The sequence below is a fragment of the Papaver somniferum genome, chromosome 3 (genome assembly GCF_003573695.1).
Source record: "Papaver somniferum cultivar HN1 chromosome 3, ASM357369v1, whole genome shotgun sequence".
NCBI classification, from domain to species: Eukaryota; Viridiplantae; Streptophyta; class Magnoliopsida; order Ranunculales; family Papaveraceae; genus Papaver; species Papaver somniferum.
This window is the reverse complement of record NC_039360.1, coordinates 170,703,371-170,713,787: the sequence shown is the minus strand read 5'-3', so window position 1 is coordinate 170,713,787 and position 10,417 is coordinate 170,703,371. Positions and strand designations below refer to the sequence as shown.

The 10,417-nt window shown below is 36.4% G+C and overlaps 1 long non-coding RNA gene across 1 annotated transcript; it reads right to left on the bottom strand.

Moving 5' to 3' along the window:
* Positions 1–4,148: 4,148 nt before the first annotated feature.
* LOC113358011 lies at positions 4,149–5,939 on the bottom strand. Its single transcript, XR_003364103.1, has 3 exons — positions 4,963–5,939; positions 4,338–4,534; positions 4,149–4,203 (listed from the first exon to the last, which is right to left on the bottom strand). It is a non-coding gene; the product is annotated as an uncharacterized LOC113358011 (long non-coding RNA).
* Positions 5,940–10,417: the final 4,478 nt, after the last annotated feature.

The following is a 10,417-nucleotide window of genomic DNA, read 5'->3' as shown; positions in this document are numbered from 1 at the left end:
AATCTTCGTCTCACTGTTTGTGATTCCTCGACAATCCGCTTGTGTAGTCAGGAAGGATAGTAGTGAGGTGATCGATTAATCTAGGCTATTCTTCGGGAATATACGACCGGATTATCAATTGGTTCTTGTTCACCTTGATTTTATATCTTAAACGCTGATGAGGCTTATTTTATGTTGTGGTTGATTTGTCGACCAACACATGATCCTGTCATTATTTTTCTCAAGGAAAGCATGCTAGTGTCTAAGTTTGGCCCTTGCAAGATGCTACGAGGAATCAATGCATATTTCTCAAAGTGCTTCCACATCAAATCTTGGAGGAACATAGTATTAGCATATGTTTCAATTTTCATGAAGCCGTTGGAGATACTGGAGTCTATGACTAAGGAGTCTAAATTGGAAGACAGTGAACCAAAAAACAGTCTGCTAATAGGAGGTTTCTCACCTTTAGCCATTTTTATGGCAAAAGGAATCACAAATGGCTTCAAAAACTGTCCAATATCCTCAAGAATGTCTCTGTAAATCCACAAGCATAAGAAAGCAGCAATGGTCAAGGTACCATCAACCGGTTTTTTGGGAACCTCATCTCTCGGCCACCAGTGCTTCAACCATTGAGCGTAGCAAGTTTTGTGCGACTTTTTGAATCCATGCATTGTAGTTTCCAACACGTCATATATCACATTCTTCTCTGCTGAGAGAAAATGCCTGTAATTGGGAGATGCAACAAAGAAACTACATCTTCTAAAGTGATGGTGAGTTCTCCTCATCTGCATATGAAAGTATGAGCAGGAACGCACCAGCGAGCAAGTAAAGCCATCATACCTGGTATATCATGGTGAATGACTAAATCCCCAGCAGTTTGAATAGCTCGTGTCATCTGTGCACGATCCAGCATGGTCCTTACACGGATATGAACCAACATATGCCTTGCCCACCCAGAGAAATGCGCCAAAGGATTTAGAGAAAACTTAAGTTCCACATGTGAACCCAAATAGTGTTTCTCATTCAAACAAAATCTAATTATCGCTTGAGGAGATACTAACTTGTTCTAAATAGTACTCCTGGGACTTATGAGCAGCCGGAATGAGGAACCTGAGGGACGCTTTTCAGGTTTATACAAAAACACGAAGAATTCATCATCAGTATTTGGGATGTTCTTGGTTTTAGGAGCTTCCTATTTCTCCTTGGAAGTCTCAGAATCATCATTTCGGGAAGAATCATCATCTCTGGAAGACATGTCTGTAGAAACATCCTCCCTGGAAGTTTCCTCTCTGGAAACATCATCTTCAGGAGCGCTATCACGGGAATCAGTCATTTTCGCAAAGTTGTTGTGACATCCACGCACAAATTTCGTCAACACAATGGAATTAAAGCAACTGAGTAATTATAATGCTCACACCAACGTCTACAAAAACGTTAATCCTCAATTCTTACCTATTTACGGTTTCACGAACTTAGTGATAACAGCGTAAAACTCCGAAACTCGTTCTTTCAAACCTGCAAATCCGAGAAAAACTTGTCATTTAAGAGTCGACACTGAATTTTCACGAAACTATGAGCAATTCACATAAACTCTTCATGTGAACATTCCATGATTTTATGCCGCAAACACACATCATAAAATAAAATTGTTTATTTCTAACAATTACTCAAAAATTGCTAAAAAAATAAAAAAAAACTCACATGTGAAAAAAAAACCTTTTTGCGTGAGTTAATAAAAAAAAGAACTTTATTTTTTGCTCAAACGAGCATTTGTTTAATAAAACGAGGGTCTTTCCTATTTTTGCAAGAGTTAGACATATTCCAAATAGAATTTTGAAAGTTCACAAATAAATTTTATCATGGAGTACATGTCTTTTCAAAATTCCTCTAACTCTAAGGATCATTATTTATTACTTCTACTGCAAACGAACCTATGTTCCTAAAAGCATTCGTGAAAGTTCATGCTTTGAAAATAAATTTTGGTTTTCATGAAACCTCATAAACAAAATTTTCTCTACTGCAACTAGACCATGTCTATTCAATAATATACGCATCTCTTTCATATTGGGAATTAGTGCTTGTTTTTTTTAAACTAACGAACGAACGAGCATACGCTTTCTAAAATATTTTTTTCATGAAACCTTATGTATACATACATGCATAAAATTTTGTTTTATGAACAACTCATGAAAACACGAAACACACAACAACAAAAAAAAACTTTACATACCATTTGTCGGCGCCGGAATTCGGCCGACGGTCGTCGGTAATGGGGAGCTCCGGCGTACACAAAAAAGAAATTTTTTTTCTCTGCTCGAGTGTGAGAGAGAGGAGGTGCTTGGTCGGTCAAAAGATAATTTTTTTAGGGTTTCTACCCTTTTATATCAAATTTATTTCCAAAAACCTAATAAAACAAGGACTTCCTTTTTTGGGCCGGGTCCGTAAACGCTAAACCGACAAAAACTGGACTTTCAGCCGACCAAATCAGCGGTGCTTCATCTCTACACACTCACGAAATCACACTCTATCAAATTATCAGGGCCCTTATATGTACATTTGCTCGTACATGACACCATTGGAGCAAATCGAGGATTCTGAGAATACCTTTGTACGACCGAGTTCAACCACTGATCTCGTCGACTGAAAATCACCATCTAATGCTTACTGCGGAACATGATTGTCCCTCACTAAGCAGGGAACTTAATGTTGATGGTGTATTTTTGACAAAGGTCAAAATCGTAAAATCATGATAATGCATGTTTCTGACACGGCTTCAGGAACGCATGTGACGATTCGTGTTTTACGAGCCATGATGAATATGTTTCTCGAAAAGCCTCCATTAACTGAGCGTTTGATGCCTCGCATTTCATCATGCCCTCTATGTAGAATAACATAATTCGGCGGTTTGATTGAGAACTTAACGCCTTTAGGACGTCGGTAATACTGACTGTTCCCTGACTACATAGATAGACCCCCCTCTACATAGAAGAACGATTGGGCGGTTCACCATAAGATTGAGAGCATTAATGCCTTCAAGACGTCGGTGACACTCACTGTTCCCTGACTATGTAGAGTGACCATGTATAGATTCAGGCGGTTCTCCATACATGATTGTTGAGAGGGCAAAACGCTTTCAGAATATCGGCAACACTCTTTGTTTCCTGACTATGCACCTTTCAGAACGGGTATGACGCTTTAACTGGCTAATATTTCTTCTGCAATATATTAATTCTACCGTGACATTCACCACTAAATTCCTAGAAGATAATCTATTCTATCTCATTACTCCAATTTCGTGATCGAATCCACGTATGATCATATTAAATGGTACTAGATAATCTCGTTAATATGATTTCATTGATCGAATCCACGGCTGATCTCATGAAATGGTAATAGATAATCTCGTTACTTCGATTTCATGACGAATCCACTACTGATCTCATGGAATGGTAATGGATAGTTTTATTACTCCGATTCTGTATTCGAATCCACGATCCTATGGGATGGTAATGCTCATTTTATTATTCCAAATCCATGGTCGAATCCACGGCTGATTTTATGGATTGATAATAAATAACTACTCACCTTTATTACTCAGTTTCATGAATCATTCTCCATTGAATTTCATAAATTAGTAATAAATACTCAATAACCGGGCATCTGAAGCATCACTGAGTAAGACCAAGAAAATGGTGCAAGTGTACTCGACAATGATGCACGACCAAGCACCCGAATATACGAACTAGCATTCGAAAATATGGACAAACGAGTAAAACTCATGGTTTCTCCATATTTTCACGATTTCATGAAAAATAATAAAAATAGGGAAAGGTGTTGCGGGATCGGGCTACCTGGCCGCCGGCCATGCCCTAGCCGTGGCCGGTCCCACACCTTACAATCCCTAATCTTTCATAGTTGTTAGTTCCCTCATCTCATGAAACTCCTCAGTTTGAGCAAAAATCATGGTTTCTTCATATTTCTCAAATATTGCTCAAACCATGAAAAACCAAAAAGTCAAATAGCCACAAGACCGACTAGGCTACTCACGCCAAATATTAAAATATTATTATTTTAATATTTTCCAAATTTTGATCAAACGAGCAAAGTTCTACTTGCTCATTCGAGCAAAATCGAGAATTTCAGTCAAAGATCGACACTACACCAGAACAGCCGATTTGGGAACATTATATAGCTTTTAATGATGTATACACTCAAAAGTCCAGCCTGTAGGAAATAAAAAAGAACAAAAATGAGATTACAAGAGATTAAGAGTGCAACTCTTAGTCATGCAAAAGAATACAAAACCCAGATTACAAACTTATGATACAAACTTAGGAGTTTATATGGGAAAGACTTACAAATGTTCCAAGCAGTGTACTTGTGATAAATAAATATGAGAAGTTCCCAAAAAATTGCAATGCGATTTTGGAATTGATGTGAATAAGATATTAAAGTCCTGAATTGCATTGACGAGCACCACAGAATTTGCGTCATTAACAACACCTTCACCGAAGATCAAACTGTAAAGCAGTGGTCTCTCATCCTGATTAAGCACCTGTTGGAATAAAATAAAATTTACATTTTTATTTTATACTAAGATAAGCTATCGATGGCGGTGCAATTAAAATTTGTCTGTTATATTGGAGGTTTCTAGAGAGTTTTTATACATGGAGGGTGCAAACAGAATCTGTAGAAGAAAATATTGTTTTGGTGACTGCAATTTAAAAATGAAACCCATATAAGAATACAACATAAATAGTGACAATACTAAATCAAGGAGTTATAGTTCAATTTATACTTACTCCTTCATCTTAAAGTTATCATCAATAACACCATAAACTATCATAAATAATTATAAATCTAGGGCTTTAAAGGATAATTATTAGAAACAAAAACCTTAAACCAATTACGAAAAATAATTATAAATCAAGGGTAATTCTCACAACCTTATCAGAATGCAAAAACGACAAACCATTTCATTACCTTGAAGTATCACCATCATAACCACCTCTTCTGCCTAGCCATGGCATCTCTATCTCAGACTCAATCCCTAATCTTTTAGAAAAAATCAATCTTCACTTACACCTGCACAATTCATACAACCACCAAGCTCATTAAAACTCAGTCGCCGTCTTCTATTAACTCCTTTTCCACCTTTTACCGTTCCATAACCTTCAAGGCCACCAGAACTTCTTCTCAAGAACCTAATTACTTCAACATCAACTCAATTCAATTCAACCACAAACAATTCGTGACATCACAACCACAATAAACCTATTTACCCATTTATCTCTATATTCATCTCAATTTCTATCAAACCCTAGATTCAGAATATAGTTGGGGAAGAATAGATACCCTAAGTTGTAGAAATCTCAATTGAAATTCAGATAAGAAAGATCAATTCCAATCTCATAGACTTACCCTAAACATCACCATCAATTTCTTCTTCCAAATTTCTCCCGAACACTCTTATGCAACCCAAATTTTCTCGATCTTCAACAACACGATTCGTCATCACCAATCTAATACCAACCCTTTAATCCTATATCCATAAACAACTTGATTTACATCTCAATTCAAACAACCTCGAAATCTAAATTGAAAACCCTAACTCAATTTAGAGCAACATCAACTCCTTCTTCTCCGGGATAAATCAATCACAGAATCACCACCTTCCCCTTCGTTTCAATTACTACATGATTTCTATAAATCATCTACACAAATTCAACTTCTTTACAAAAGAAAACTATTTTTAGGGTTTCAGTTACTGAAATATAGTACTATACTTGGTTTAATTTCTGGAGGAATTTTGATTCATGAGATAGGGTTTTAGAGAAACGGGTTTTGGTTTATCAAATTTTGGGTTGGATTCAGATTTCAGAGATCTCGTTGAGTGAAGAAAAAATTGGGGAGGAGAAGTAGTCGATGTATGAAAGAAAAAGAATAAGAAGAAACTAAGAAAAAGAAAAATAAAAGCGAGGATAATAAAATTATATGGGCATTTAAGCCCTCGACTACTTTAATAAAGTCAAGTGCGTCCTGATATCTATTTCCTTTTTCCAATATTAGGATTTAGTGCAACCTATTTCCGAGTGCGCAACGGATATTAACGTTTGAAAGGCTGCAACGTCTATATCCGTTGCACACCCCCGAAATTGAAATGTTGCAAAATACAGGAAATGATGTAGCACGAACTCTTCTGAAAATTCGAAATATTGCTCAAACGCACATCAGAAAATGCCAAAACTCTCATGACCGAGACACATACATTATGGTGACATGGGCATGCTTCCTTGACCGACCAAGGCCGGCCCTAAGGCTTGCAAGGAGCTGGTCTCACACATTCTTATAATTTTGACCGAATTTGCTCAATTGCTCATATCGGGTCCAAACCTTTTCCAATCAACTTGGAATTTGCTCAAATGACCATCCTCTGGTCCCACGACCACCAAGGGCCGGTTTCATGCCCTCTTAGTCGGTCCCTCACTTTTCCATAATTAGGTTTTATCACCTAATGCTCAATCGAGCACTATTTCAATAAATGATGAAACCGACATTTAATCATCATTCTTTCACCAGCTGGTCAACTCAGAACCCCGGCGCACGCTCACTTTAGTAATTGGGCATCACATGGTCGTCCTTTATCCCATGTGGTCGGTCCTTCCTTCACTCATGACCTATTTTCAGCAATTCATCAATTGACGAACAATTGATCAAAATTAGGGTTTTTGAACAAACGCTCCAAAAATCATCATTCTGAGCAAGTTCAAACACTAATAAATTTATGTTGATCCAACAATCAAAATCTGAATTAATTATATAATATTCGGTAGTCTACCAATATTTTAATTAATATTTTATTGGGTCACGTCACTAATAAATAATTCGTCGAATTGAGAAATACTTGCTCAGTTGCTCGAATATTGATCCAATTATCAATATTCAGTAATTTATCAGTAATTCGCCGAACTGAGCAATACTTGCTCAGTTGATCGAATATTGATCCAACTATCAATATTCAGTGATTTGTCGAATTAAGCAATACTTGCTCAATTGCTTGAATATTGATCCAACTATCAATATTCAGTATTTCACCGAATCGATGCCCAGTCATCGAATTTACAATATTTGCTAATACGCGCAATGTCAACATCATTCAAAGAACTATAGTCTCAACAGACATGTTCGATCCATGAATCACTGAGCATTCATCAATCATGCTCAATTCAACAAAACTTAGACTTATTGTCTAATCAGTCAACAACTAACTAATAAAATACACGCATGTCATGCAGACTCCACGATTTGTGAGACATCAATCACGTCACATGGGGGGATATCAATTAGGGTTTTTGTCTGGCGGCCTACGGTACGTGGATTCATCCACGATGAGAAATGTGAGTAAGTCGTGCAAACGGTTGAAGGAGTTAGCAAAGTAGTGGGTGGACGGTTAACTACGTCTCCGCACGACGTTTGACCACAATTTCCCACTTCCCCACTCTTTCACTCAAAAAACCGTCACACTTACAGGGATCAAGGTGTTTATCATTATGACAATATAAATAAGTCTCTCTGAATCCACGATTGGACAAGGACAATTTTTCGACTCATCACTCTCAGAAATTCCATCAATCGACCGGAACTTACTTTGAACTCAACATTTCACAGAAAACTTGCAGAAACCTTCAACACATCCACAATCCTTGATCATCATTAATCCCATTCTCAGCTTCCCTCCTACAAATCAACCCATCTCCCTCTTTGTGACCGAATTGACTCTGGAACGACCATTAACTTGGTTTATGCCGGAGTGTTACAGATTGATCTCTCGAATCTAAGCACTCCCTTTGCAGTGCATCTGTGTGAGGTTCAGCAGTTTTCTCGGTTGAGGAGTCTCGTCCGCACGCTCGACTCTTCACTTCCCTAAAAACCAGCAAATATTTCTATGAAATAATCGACATTTGAATAACTCTCTAAAAACACTATCTAGATATGATTGATCACATTGTGACTCAAGATTAAAGTCCTAAAGAGTTATTTGAAAATGGTTAAGCTTATTGTTAAATTGGCTAGTTGTTGTACCATCATATTGATAGTTTGTGTATCCTAATCTTGTTTTGATTGTCGAGCCTTGCTCCAACAAACAAGATAGATAGAAATCACAAAGTTCTTCGTCTCATAATTTGCGATTCCACAAGTTTATACTTGTGAGATGAGTAGTAATCTAGGCTGCTCTTTGGAAGTCATAAGACCATATTTTGAGGTTTGCTAGACTTTGTCTATTGCAATCGATTTCCTACCTCACCATGATCTTTGATCAGAACAGAAATCACATATAGGCTTATTTGTGGAGGTAGATTGGTTTAAAGTCTTCAATTAAATTTAAGAAACTCTTAGGATGTAAAGGATGTCAGCTAAGGGAATCAATTGTGCGGAGTCATGTTGAGATTCAAGAGGCGTAAAGAGCGCGATTGTAACTGAATTGTTGTGACGGTTCAATTCGGTCTCAATTACATTCCAAAAAGAAGTTCTGATAGTGAGCCAGAGTCTGTAGCGGCTTATACAACTAGTTTGGTGTTTAAATCTGGACTATGTCGCAGGGTTTTTGTGCAATTGCAGTTTCCTCGTTAATAATATTTCTAGTGTCTGTGTTATTTATTTTCCGCATTATGTTGTTTGTCTTTATAATTGAAATATCATAGGTTGTACGTTAAAATCAATTTAAGCAGATAAGTCCATCGCAATTTTTGGATACCACTTGATTGATTCTTGGATTGATCTTTGGAATCGTCCAAGTACTCTCACGTCATAATCAGGTTCAGAGAATTGTCTCTGTTTACATTCATGATTGAGATTCATTAAGTTGAACTCTCAGAATTGTATTCAAGTTTAGTCCATACAGGTTGCCTAAGAAAAAGTTGGTGATGTATTTTGGTACCCTGCGTTTTCAGAAAGATCGGTTTAGGTGGTGGTTAAATTGAAATACCCTTAAGGATAAGGTTGTTATTGTTTTCTTTATTTCTTGGATTATATGGAAGGACAAATGTTTTTTCATTTTTCAAGGAAAAAATCTTAATCATAACACTTCTACGAGATTATCTCTTAAACTTGTGAATGATATGAATTCTTATCTTAGACCTGAATTCACTACCAATAATACGGGAAATCATTCGACAGTGAGAAATGATTTAAATTCTATAATATCTTAATTACCAAAGGATTATATTATTGTTTACAGTGACGCATCTTTTGACGACAACTCTAACCTATTTGGAATTTGTTTGATTATGAATAATATTGCAGGTAACTATATGAGATGCAAAATCATTCATGGGGTAGCGAGAAATGTTGAAGAAGCTGAATGTTTGGCCTTGATGAAAGCTAGTACTTGGGCTAAAGATTTAAATACAAGCAAGGTCTGCTTCATCATTGATGCTCAATTAGTAGTAGGTTCTTTTAATTCTAATAATAACCAGTTGTTCTGGCACAATAACTTAATTATAAAAGATTGTAAATTGATTCGAAACAAATTTCTTTTTCTAGAGTAGATTTCTTAAGAATAAACTTCAATTCCATGGTTGATATTGCATCTAAGTATTGTAACAACTCAAGAGTGGGGTGAATGGTTGGGTTCCATTCCACCATTCCTTTCACAATAACTGTCTGAAAATTTTGGGTTAATAATAATTATTTTTCTTAGCAGAAAAAAAAAATCAGAGGAAAAGAGGGATAAAATTAAAGAATTTGATCATCCACGAAGGTTCAAGCGTTCTAATCTAGATATCTACCTCATCTGATTAGAAGAGCGACACTTGGAAAGCAAGAAAAAGATCAACGGTTAAATTTGAGACATGCAACAATGCATCAAATACTGGCACAACATGTGCGAGTTAATCATAGAGTCAAAATACAGTGGGACCCGATGTCAGAAAACTTGTAAGACACTCAAAACTCAGATCAGGAATACTTATATAATCAATATACAAAGGAGATGTTGGCAGTCAAAGATAAGCTATCGGGAGTAGTACAACAAGAAGTTAATTCAAATCTGTTGTTAGATCTGATGATAGACTTATGATCATCCATTTTTAACAGACTCCGTTCTGTGTGTGATCGATCATAAGTGGAATCAAGTTTATTTGTGCAGGTACAAAGAATAAATTGCAGATTTAAAGATAAAAAGATTTCTTATTAGTTTCCTATCTTTGTGATTTACTTCGTGCACATACTTGATCGGTTGGGATCCAACTCAGCTTTGTTTATATTTTGATACACATTTTATTGTTAGTCGTATAGGTCGGAAAGTTATCATTTGGTGGTCTTCTTCAGGATTTGGATCTGATAGTTTTTAAACCTATATCTGGTTATCTTGATAATTTAGATCTTGGTGGACATAATCCAAACAAAGGAGTTTATTAGATTAAATGGAAGAAATTTT